General features: G+C 42.9%; 1 long non-coding RNA gene across 3 annotated transcripts in view; it reads right to left on the bottom strand.

Moving 5' to 3' along the window:
- The window catches only part of LOC139676393 (uncharacterized), a 236,635-nt gene that overhangs the window by 66,642 nt on the left and 157,558 nt on the right, over positions 1-12,435 (bottom strand). The window contains exon 4 of one of the 3 annotated variants that reach the window (XR_011698648.1): positions 2,387-2,443. The exons of 1 other annotated variant lie outside the window; for it this stretch is intronic. This is a non-coding gene — a long non-coding RNA (uncharacterized lncRNA). Of the gene's footprint in view, positions 1-2,386; positions 2,444-8,377; positions 8,449-12,435 lie in introns of those variants that run through there. One more of the 3 variants, XR_011698650.1, reaches the window with a different exon arrangement.

The following is a 12,435-nucleotide window of genomic DNA, read 5'->3' as shown; positions in this document are numbered from 1 at the left end:
CCAGAGGCAAGAAACTGAAATGAAAGGTCCCTTCAAACCACAGAGTTTACTGAGAGCTACACTTGTTTGCAAGCATTTTGCATCTTTAGCTGGGACAAAGATCATCCACCATGCAGGTGAGGGCACAGTTTAGGCAGCAATAACATGGTTCCTGCATGAAATGTAGAGTGTTTTGGTGCAAGGAAACTGAGCCATGGGGGCTTCCCTCAGGCTTAACTTTGGCTGCTGAGGTTTATTTTGCAGGCCTGTGCTTCAAACCTTTTGGCTACATGAGTGAAGGTACATCCCCATCTCAGTGTGGTGACACAATCAGCATCTGCTCTGCCGCCACCATTCCAGGCTATTGATCTCCAAACCTCTCCATCCGCACTGAGACTGTGCAGACACCCAGGGGGTGTGATGGACTGAGTGCAGGGTCCTGCTCTGCAGTCTCTGTTTTCAGTGAAAATGAGCTTCGTCCTTGCTCAGTGGCGGGTGTTGTGAGGTGACCTTTGAACCAGCACTTAAGCCCCTGGAGCACAGAAATTAGGCTTCAGTCTGGAAGGACCTCTGCTCCAACAGATGACCTGTTATTTTATCTTGAGCAGTGGCAGCAGCCGCTGAGGAGCGTTGGCACAGGGCTTTTAGAACTAATCACTCATGCTCTTTAAGGAGAGCAGGAATTTCGCTCCCTCCCCCTCCAGCAACCTGGGACTTTATTGTGTGTCTGGATCATTTCAGGCTGATCCTTCCTTAACATTTTCCATTTATTTCCCCCAGGTTCAAACTTCTGGACCTCTCTAACACACACGATGGAGGCTCTTCACTTGAGCCCATTGAACCCAACCCTTTCCCTGCTGCAGGTCCCTCTTATCCCCCTCCATGAGCCACCCACCATGTGTTTCATCCTTCTGGGATCTCGCCACTGAATCCTGCATTTCTCACCCCAAAATCCTGTCTTTTTGCCTGTTTTACCGCTATCCTTGATGATGCACAGGTTGCAATCCAAGGAGGAGGTGAGAAGCAGCAGCAGCTCCTCTGTTTACTTTCTCTCCTATCAAGTTTATAGGGAAAGCCTGAGGCTACAAATCAATTAGAGAAGGGAAACGTCAATTTTTTCATGCCCTGAGGCTCCTAAATATTAGTTGTTTATTCGGTCCAGTCCTGATCTACTGACCAAGGGCTCCTTGCAGGGACTGCAGTGCAGGGCAACAATACACAAGCCAGTGTTAGGAGAGAATGACAAAGCCCCTAACTGAGGGGCTGAGATTCAAATCAAGAACCCTTGTGATTAAATTGTCGGCAGTGCCCTCCAAACTTACATGAGAGCAGTGATGAACAGGGCAAGCTTCATAGCTGCTCCAGCCTCTCTACCCTCCCATTAGGTCTAAATCAGCTGTAGGGTCTCTGCTGGTCACCACCTCCATCCATTGGGAGGACCAGACTGGGGGGTCAGCCCCTAAACTGGTTCTCCAAGCAGGTGTTCATGACAGGCTCATTCCAGCCCTTGAGATGCCGCAAATGAAGGGCAGAGCTCACAGGCTCCCAGTGGACAGATGAGACCTGGTGAGAGGAAAAGCAGGTGCTGGTGTGGTCTCCTGGTCTTGCTGGCTGGGATATTGGACATGATTACTGTTCAAAGTACATTCAGAGATACTCAGCATTGCAGAAAACAGAAGAAATGAACCTGCTGTGTCTGTCCAGAGAGTCTCACAGTGGTGTATCTCCAGCATGGTGGCTGTCACCTCCTTCTCTAATATACCACCCTCGGTGTGATCCTGCATCTCTGGTGTCAATGGGTTATCCCTGGATCATTCATGTTCCAAGGCCTGTGCACAGTCCCAACACTGGATGCACACACAGAGCTTTCTTGGAGGTCCCTGAGCTAATGGGACTGTACCTGTCCTCAGAGTAAACTGCTCTGCAATCCACAGAAAAGTCATTTCACAAAAATGCTGGACTGTAAAGCTCCTGTCTGGTTTGAGACATTGCAACTGCAGAAGAGAATGCATGGCCTCTTGCAGAAGACTGTGCTTAAAGTAAATAATATTATTTCAGAAAACAAAATTCATTTTGCAGTCTGAGACCAACTGCAACAGGATACGAAGCAGGGGGAAAAAAGTAAAAATGCCTTGCCCCCGGGGCTATTTATTATTTATACACCACTGTGCCTAGATAAACTCCTCCTTGAAAGAGTAGGACAAAAATAATTCTGCAATGTGGAAACAAACTACCTATTTAAAGCAATTTTATGCCTGAATAGCCTCATTATAAAAACAGCCTGCACGCAATAACTTTTTACCTTTTTCTACATTATCCAATGAACTGCTTTTTGTCACTCTCACCAGTTTCAGTGCTTTCATGCAACCACCTCGGTGGAAAGCCTCTGTGGTTTCCTTAGAAACGTCTTCCTTCCTGGATGTTGACCCACAGTGGCTGAGGCAGCTAAAACCCTGGAGAGGTCCTGTTCAAACAGGAAAGAGCAGACAGTTTAATGGCCAGCTTTGCAGCTCTGCTCCTCCACAGTTTACAGTACTTGGGAGCTATAAAAGAAAAATATCATAACGAAGGTTTTTTTAATTTATGGTCAATTTTGTGTTGGTGTTTTCAACAAAAGCTGAATCTGCAGCTCACAGACTGTTGCTGGGCAGCAGTGGGATGAAGATGGTTCACTTGCAAAGTGCTGTTTCTTGGGAGATGGATCCTCCTCTGCGAATAGGCTTAGTCCTTTGGGAAAAATACATTCGGTGTGTTTCTGGGTGCATTCATAAGTCAGTGGCACAAGACAGGCTGTCTGAGAAGCTGTAGATAATGGCACCTTTCAAGTGTTTTGCAGCACTCACATGTGAGTGTTCTGCAATATCTAAGCAGGAACAAGAGCCCAGAGTCCAGCAGTCCATGAGACAGCTGGGAAGAATACCTGTTGGGCTGTGACTTTGTTAAACTAGGCTTATCCCAGCTCTGCTTGTGGCCAAACACTCATTCCCAGGGACAGGAATCCACTGCACATGTTGATCATTGCCCTGGGCACTACTGGTGTTGCTGGCAAAGCTGGAGGAGACTGCAGGGTGACCCTCATGTGAAGGGACCTGGTGACACCTTTCTAACATGCACCTCCCACAGAATCATCCCCATCATCAAGAGCAAGCCCATGCGGGTCAAACAGGTGTTTCACATTTGCTGCTTCCTTGCATTTTTATTCACTTTCAAGGGAACTTGTGAAGCCTTTCAACTATGCTAAAAACTACACACATGATTTTAGGGGGTTTTTGTTGGTTGTTTGGTTTGTTTGTGGGTTTTTGGTTGTTTGTTTTTTAGATAGTGCTGCCTAAATAGTGATGTTAAAAAATCTGGAGAGGAACTCTGCAAGGGCATAAAGTGGTAAGACAAAAGGAAAGAACTTTAAATAGAGATAGGTTTAGATTAGGTATTAGGAAGAAATTCTTTACTCTGAGGGTGGTAAGGCACTGGCATAAGTTTCCAAGAGAAGTTGTGGATACCCTATCCCTGGAAATGTTTAAGGCCAGGTTGGACCGGACTCAGAGCAACCTGGTCTAGTGGAAGGTGTCCCTGCCCATGGCAAGGGGCTGGAATTAGAGGGATTTTAAGGTCCTTTCCAACCCAATCATTCTATGATTCCATGATGGAATCTTCCAAATGCTGCCTGTTCTTTGTGTTTTGTTGCCTTTACATAAAGAATAAAATAACAAACAACAGCTGAATTATCAACTCTAAGCTGTGTAACGCTCCAGGATGCACCCTCCAATCTGTACACAGTAGACACAGGCTTGGGAAATCCATGGCATGAAGAAGAGCAAAATATCTCTGGGCCATTTGTAGCCTGGTCCAAGCTGCCCAGTAGCCCTGTGGTGAGTATGGCACGTGTTCTGTCCCCATCTGCAGGAGCAGAAATATCTGTTAACTCCAATGCAGTGCTGTGTTAATGCAGGTGCAGGAGACATCCAGCACCAGCAAGACATCCAGCTTGGAGTGGCCTGAGACCACCCACAGAAGCCATGCAGAGCTGGCCCAAGGCAGATGGCAGTGGGTGCTCCCCACATCTGCCTTTTCTGTGCACCCTCCTGGGTGCACATTCATGTGCAGAAAGTCCGTGTTACTTACATCTCTACTCTGTTTAGCTTTGCTGCTAAATCTAAAGGGAATTCTTGGTTTCAAGGGCTGGGCATAAGCAGAGAGAGTCAACACAGAGAGGCAAGACCTGGAGAATTGTAATTAACAACAACAAAAATAAATTACGCAAGAGCGTTTCTCTCAAAAGTTTTTAATAGCAAACATTACAAGAGAGCAGGTTTTTCAAGCCAAACAGGAAGAAAAACAAATAAACAACTGTAGCCAGCAAATTCACAGGCTTTTAGAAGTCAGGTTATCAACCAGGGACCCACAGACAGGAACTGATGAAGCAGAAATCTCCAGGGAAACAGATGAGGTTTTCAAAGAACACAAACACATAAAACCCTGAGATGTGCTTACATTTATAAATAAGCTGAGTGAAGAGCTGGACACTCAATTCCCAGGCTGAGGATTATGAGCTGGAAGAAGAGTCTGAAGATTTGGTACACACAATTAAAATATGGAAATGCCTGGAGAGGTAATTTGTGTGTGTGCAAATCTTGGAGAAGCCTGATGATATAGAGAGAGTCACTGCTGCTGGTGTGGGTGTGACAGCAGAGAAGGAGAGTGAAGAAAACTGAAGAAAAACTAGAAATGTGAAGGCCAATTGTTAGGCAGCTCCATCCTCTCTGAAGGACAGTGATACCTGTGGAAATGTGTTCCACAGGACTACACACAATTTTTAACGTAGAAACACTGCCATTAAATCATATCAGAAACTACAAGAGTCTTGAGGGATCTCAAGCTCCGTTTCAGGATGATCTGCTGGGGGCTGAGCTTCTCTTGTTCCAAACATCTCTCGTCCTCCACACAGTTTATATTTTCATTGACACAGTAATGGATAGGGTTAATAACTACAGGCAAGAGTTAAATGGCCTCTTGGTGATGCGTAAATTAGCAAGTGGACAGTTGCCCCAGAGAGAAATGGCAAACAAATATTTATTAGTTGTTTCAAAGAACCACAGCCATAAAACTTTGTCATTTGTCTGCAGAAGTGTTTGTGTTTTCACTGAAACAAATGCTAAAGGTGATGGCTTTATTCCTAACTGTGGTAACCTCTGTAACTCTGAGATTTACTGCCTTCAGGTAACAAAAAAACCAGCCTAGAATGTGTTTTAGTGTACATTGCTCTTGAAGTATGCTATGAAGATGCCAAGAATGAATTTGAATACCACTTTACCTTATCAATGTGTATAAACACTTGATGAGGCAGCCAAAAGTCGACTGAGCCAGACTCTTGTCAGTGGCACACAGTGACAAAGCAAGAGGCAATGAACACAACTTGAAATACAGAAAATTCCATTTAAATGTAAAAAAAAAGCTTTTTATAAAGGGATGGTGGTTGAACACTGGACCAGGTTGCCCAGAGGCAACCTGGTGTCTCCCCTCTATCTGTTTACCAAACTGCCTAAATGTCTATTTAAACTCAAAAAAATATATTTAGACACACACATAGCAGGATATTCAGAAATATTGAGAGGACCTAAGGAATATTTAGTTTCAGTAGAAACCACATATAAAGTAAGGCACAGAAGTGAGGTTGTCAAATCTAAGGATATATATAAATTCTTTCAGTCTGATATATGTATCTTAAACAAATATATATGTGTGTGTATGTGTGTGTGTGTCTATATGTATACATAACAGAGACCTATTTCCTAAATTACAGTTACTTCTAGTAAGGGTCACGCTCTACAATGAGCAGTTTGGTGTTCAATTCAATTAAACGTGGGGGTTTTTTTCCTTACATTTTTAAGATGTCACTAAAATGTGCTGGCATTTGGTCAAGGTTAATTTGTAGAAAACCCCCTCAATTTCTAAACCTCCATATAGGTTGCTAGGTTGGAGCTTAGACAGAAAGGCACCAGGTGCTTATGAAGGATAAGGGAAGGATGAAGGCACCTGGGTGTGTGCCATAGATGAAACCTCTGAGTTTACCTCAGTGCAGCGTCAATAAGGGCTTGAAGTGATGAATGGCCTGAGCACAGGCAGTGGGGGTTAGAGAATGCACAAATCTGAGCTTAACAACAGTGCTGCAAATGTCATGGCAAGGCCCCAAAATCCATTAGTGTCACCATGTGCCATTTTCTTATTACCCCTCAGAGACCACAGTAACTGCTCCTGAGCTGAGGGCTGTGTTTCAGCATGGATTTATGGAAGATCATGGCATGTACACTTCAGTCCAGCCTTTGAAATGACTGGTGTTTCAGTGACCCCAGCATCCCAAGTCAGCTTGGTTAAGGAAATATGCACTGAGAGGTCATAAAAGAGGCCAGGCCCTCTATAACTCTGTGGAGACTCCTTAGTGCCTGTGAAAAGCCACCCTACAGGCTCTGGTTTCCTACCCTTTCTTACCTCCATGGATAGTACAGCCACCCTGCAAAGTGGGCACCGCTCTTTAAAGTAGATGGTCTCCAAAAGTTTGGCTTGAAGACTAAAACAAAACTCGGGGAGAATATTCTGATGATCTCAAAACACAAAAAGGAAGTTTAATGATGATTACTCTCTGCAAGAATTTCCCAGGTCTGCAGGGAAGCTGCTTTTTAGCTTTCTATGGGGAAAAGATGTAGCAACCAGTGTGTTTACAGTGGGAAAAATGCATTCTTTTGAGTATGCACAAGTGAATAGTGGCTAAAATATTTCACTGTGTTTTCATGCTAATTCACCTTTCAGGGGACTCTATGACAAAAAAAAATTGCCATCCCCAGAGGAAGACTTCATTTTTCTGGCAAGACAGGAATTAGCACCAATTAAAATTCTATTTGCATAATTCACTTGGAATTCTAGTTGAAATTCTTTTGCAATCTTAATTACATCATTTGTTGTCCCTTTATTGCTTAATGTTACTGAATCACATTAAAAAGGAAAAGCTGCTGTATGACTTTCCTATAAGACACCTAAGCCTGGGTAGCTGTTCCTGGGAAGTTTGGAGTGTGTGTCATCAGGAAGCAAGTCCCAGCTTCCTGGGGTCATATATTCACTGTTCCCCCTTAGGACATGAGTTTTAACTTGAAGAAGCCCTCTATGCCCCACCAGAAGTCAAACCATCCAGGTGCCTTCAAGGAAGACCTTACAAAACAAGAAGCAAAAGAAAGGGAGGAAGAAAAATAACTCCAGGATGAATTTAGATGAGCTTATCTTTATAATGAAAATTCCTTTATTTACCCTTCCAGCTTTACTGTTGCCAGGACAGGGAAGGGAAGGTTGTAAAGATAGTGGAAGGTGTTCCTGCCCATGGCAGGGAGATTGGAAGTAGATGATCTTTAATGTCCCTTCCAACTCAAATCATTCTATGACTTTATAACTGAAATATATTAAAGGGGTAGACTCCAGAGTTTGTGCTAAAAGCCATGACACATCATACAAATCCCTGTGGACTCTCTGCACATTTATTCTGCTTTTCTATGAAATAACTGGACTGTCACCCACAGAGAGCTCCGCTTTCCAGGAGTGCCAAATCCAAAGCTGAGTGATTTGGTCTGAAAGTCAGATCAGTTTTATGTGGTCTCTAATCCCCTCAGATTACTTCCCTCCATGAAGACTACTGCTTCATTGGTGCAGGAGGTGAATTTTATAGCAGCACCAAAATCCGTTCTCATATGTTATCTTTGCCGAGAGAATCGGACTTTTGACATAAACCTGGAAGGTAGTTCAAAGCTTTGCTGCATAAACACACATCCATTTTTTCTGCTTTAGGAATAGGTAATGTAAGAGTTGAAAGGTGAAGGTTATGGCAGTTCGTGTTTATTTCACCAAGAGCCAAGAGATGGGAAACATCTGGCACTTACACACCATGCAAGTCTTAAAAACAAAGAGACCTAGATTTTAGTCCGGCTGAGCAAGCACTGGGATAAAAGCTAATGACAGGCTGCTTATTTAAAGGTATCATAATACAGAACAGCCATGTAGGGAACCAGCAAGGATTCAGGAGGGGGAAAATAAGGGGAAAATATAGCTTTGTATTTCCAAGTTAAGGGTCAAAGCCTGACTTCAGTTACACTCCAGTGTCAATCCTGACCTGCAGGCATATACGGCGTGTAGGACCCTCCAGATTTCACTGTTTTCTGGTTTTCAACATGACCAAATATCCAAAGCAGTGCTCAGAAGTGCTGCTGATACGTTTCATGTGTGACAATGTAGAAGTCCTTGGGACCAATCATTTTCATGAAAGGGAGCAGGGAGCCTGAGCACAGAAGGGACTTGAAGGGATGTGAGTTGTTGTTTAGTGTGAGAGGCTCATCAACATTTCTTAGGAGTGATGGAGGTGCTCCAGCACATTGCTGTGGCTTCCAGGAAGCAGATCTTCCCCTGCTTTGCATCTTCTTGTAGAGGTTTGTCCTGAAAAAGATGTTTTGTAGAGTGGGCCTCCATCCTTTTGAAAAATCCCAGGCTGGACATGTTCATTTATTATGCTCCACTTCAAAACACATCACTGCTGATCTCTCATCTTCATTACTCAGCCCTCAGAATGAGTTGGTCCCTTCAGCAGGATCCATTTTACAAGCAGAGATTTACCCAGGAAATGAAGAGTGAAGACTCTTTTGCCCCTTTCTCATTGATATTTTATGGACTATGTTCCCCCATCAGCTCAGTCCATGTGGATGAGATTCATGGTCACCCCTGCCCTTACACCTCTTCACTTTACCTAATCTCCTTTCCCCATCTGAGCCATTACATGGGAGTTTCATCTCCCACCACTAAAAAAAACCAACCAAACAAAAAACAACCAGATAAAAGGAAAAAATAGGATTATTTGTTCATGGTGTCTCATTCTCAGCCAAGAAACTTATGCTACAGCCATGCTGTGTTGTTTGTAGTCCCCTACCTTGGTGCTAAGAAGACCTTCACTTTTTGATTTTGGCAAGGTAAGTTTCCAATCCCAGCCCTTGAACTGCACCAAGAATTAATATTTAACCTATGTCCAGAGTAACAAGGAAATGTGGCCTCCTCCTTCTAAGATTTTAAAGCTAACTATTGAAAACAACATTCTCTACGTTGCAGCAAACATGTGTGAGAGTCCTCTATAACTCACTGATTTTTCAAGAGAAAAGACCTGTCACAGGCATACATATCATAAAAACCCCTCGCTGCCATAGGATGTGATAAGGAAACAATAGTTACTGCCCCAGAAAGAGATTTTCAAGGGTAGCTACGTGACAGGAGCTCAGTGCTAAGTCTTGTTAAGGCTGTGGTTTGCACCCAGCTGGAAGATTTGTGGTATGACACCACCAGTGCCATGTGCCAGATAAGCAACACGCTGCTAAAGCATAAGCAAAATCCAGTCAATGGCTCACATTTGTCAAAAAACAACAACAACGACAACAAACCCTCTTATAACAGCAGGCTTTTTAGTGTATCAGTATTTTTTAGCTTCATGTTGGACCAGCTATCTCCTGCCTTTCCGCAGCAGGAGTGCAGCTAACACAGAAGTATAAAGCTGGTATAAATTCCATATCATGTCCCTTGGCTAATTTGACAAAACATAATCATGTGTCCATGCCTGATCCACATTAGATTTACAGTCCTGGGTGAGCTGGTAGTGCACAGATCTGGTATTAATAATCCTGGAACCACAGCCTAAATCTATTAACTGGAAGCAGTTATATGATTCTTAATCCTATTTTGTGTCAAAGCAGATGACTTGCAACCAAGATGGAGCAGAAATTACACGTTTTTGCCTGGCTAAACTTGCCCTTTGCTGAGCTTTTGGAGAGTTCAAGCCCCTCCAGGTACTAATCTTAAAACTGATGTTTTGGGGATACTTATAGGAATTGAACCTAAAAATCCGAAAGCCCAAAGGATGAAGCTTTGTGCTGTAAGAAACAGGCTGGTTTTGCTTGAAAGATGCTTTTATCCCATGCAAGAAACATCATCTGTGTTTGAGAACCCACTGTTGGAGCAGGATGAAAGCTTACACCTTTAACATAATTTGCAAGCATGGTAAAGATTTGGAACAATATTCCTCAAAAACTTAATAAGGCTTGTACTGCAAGAGTGCACCATAAAAACACAGCTCCCTTCCTTAGAATGAGCTGCCCATTCTAAATATCTGAAAATCATAATCATGCTGTTTCCTCAGCAATTAAATATTTTTATATACTACATTTCTTTAATAATAGTAAACCTTTTTTTATTATTTAAAAAGCTGTCCCCTGACAAGCACATTATTAAATTACAGTTTATAGCCCTTGCAGTGGGGTAAATTATAGTTGTTTTATTAAACTATTTTAAAGACTGGAGTTTTACCAACATCTTGCTCCAATAGTTGGCCAAGCCTGTGAATGCTGCAAGGGTGCAAGTTGCATCTCACAGAGTCCTTCTGGATGCCAGGAAGGGATTTATGTTTGATTTTCCAAATAATGGGATACCACAGAAAGCAAGTTCCATCTGACTCCAAACCTCTGGTGTTTAACACCCATTGTCTGTGTTGGGGTGTTGCATATTCTCTCTCGCAGGCACTGAGAGGTGGTTAAGACCCAAGGAGGAACAGGCTGAAGCCTGTTAGTGTTCTGTTTATTATTGCATTAATTTGCTTCTTCGCAGATGATCCTGTTTCTCCACAGCTGCTGGCCCACCAGGAGCTCCTCAGCTTGAAGAGCTCCACATGCTTACCCAAACAAAAATTGTAAAAAAAAAGGATTGGTAATATCCAGGCTGCCTAAATATGCATTGAAAATGCAAACTCATGCCACTAGTCCAGTCATGCCAAAGGGCCCACGTGCCTCCAGGACCCACTTCTCCTCTGAGTTACCCTCCTAGGAATTATGGTGATGTCACATTGACATCAAGAAAAGGAAAATTCATATTCCAGATATTAAATGGAACACTTCAGCCTTGCTTGGGGTCCATAGCCTGTTGACTCACTTCCACAGGCTTGTGTCTGTAATTGATAACCAAGTCATGGCTTTCTGATGTTCAGTGGCAGTGTGAGAACAGACTTGCACACGCGTGCGGTCGCAGAGCTGAAGCTCCGACAGCCTCTCTGGGGGCTGATCCTGCAGGAGCTCTCCCTTGTCTTCTGCCCCAAGCAATTTCTGCACACAGCATTTGGCACTGAAACAGGAAATTAAGGGCTGTAGGAAAGCAACCTTTGGCCTTTAATTCACTTTTTAATAAAATCATTAAAAGAAACCTAGTCCCTGCCAGACATTATGGGAAATTGCTTTAATGATACTTTTGAGCAAAACACACTCTCTCAGCTGTGTGCATGGCTTGCTCGATAGCTTCAGCTCACTTATTTGTGTGTTTGCAGTATGAAAATGGTTTCAATTATAAAGCCAGGCTAGAAAATTTTATATGAACCAGGCCATGATAACAACTAGAGGCCAGGCTGTGTCCATTACACATCTTACACATAAACAACAGCTATAAAGTTTTGCCTGAAAACATCAATACGTCTGAGCCAAAGATGAGCACCAACAAAAGGACAAAGAAAGCACAGAGGATTCTGTGTCCTCCCAGACTCTACTGAAAACAAAATGGGTGCTATTACCTGCACAAGTGATGGCACACAGCAAAGAAACACACAGTTTATGAGAGCACAAACCCATCTTTCCACAGCTAAACTCTCAGGGTGTAGCTCCTGATCAGGCTGTTCTCCCACTGACTTAAGAGTTTGCTGTTGCATGCTCGTGTAGGCTCTTGTGAAAAAAATTGTGGCCTTTTTTATTAGAGAAGAGACAAACCTTGCTTGTAAATATCAAATTCATAGCTTAACATGTGAGTATATATAAACCTATTTAAGAAATTTTGTTAATTGAACTGAGGCTATGGATAGGCAATGATGGCTGAGGACACCTCAAAAATTAGAGGAGAGATCTGTGCTAAACCAAATTCATTGTTTAGCTACAGCAGCAAAATTTTAAGAGACTAAACAATTTTTACCTAGTGCAAAAATTGCCCTCATGCACTTTGATTCTTTTTGTCTTTTCCATTGTATAAAAAAATGTTAATCAACAAACCTGGTAGTCAGTTTTCTACAATCAATAAATTCTACGTCCAAGCCACAGTAGCTTTTATGTCTGTATGTTGTAAAAGTAAATTTACATCATATGTCAAACATTACACATGAAGAGAAAAACAAGGCTGATTTCAAGTCCTAAAAGATATATGTGTATCCATAAAATCAGCAAGCTGTGTCCTGAATACAGCTGGATGATCATACTCTGACCAAATGGCTTTTTGTCTCAGACTGGAGATCTGTCAGACTCGACTGTTTTCCAGAACTGCATCTGTTTCAGGGAGCTTTGGGAAAATGCAGGACAAGCCCCTGCTTTACTACCAGTCCTGTGTGAACCCAAATTTTGCTGCTGCCTGGGCTGTGCA

Source organism: Pithys albifrons, chromosome 10, assembly GCF_047495875.1.
Source record: "Pithys albifrons albifrons isolate INPA30051 chromosome 10, PitAlb_v1, whole genome shotgun sequence".
NCBI classification, from domain to species: domain Eukaryota; kingdom Metazoa; phylum Chordata; class Aves; order Passeriformes; family Thamnophilidae; genus Pithys; species Pithys albifrons.
This window is presented reverse-complemented; position numbering and strand designations above follow the sequence as displayed.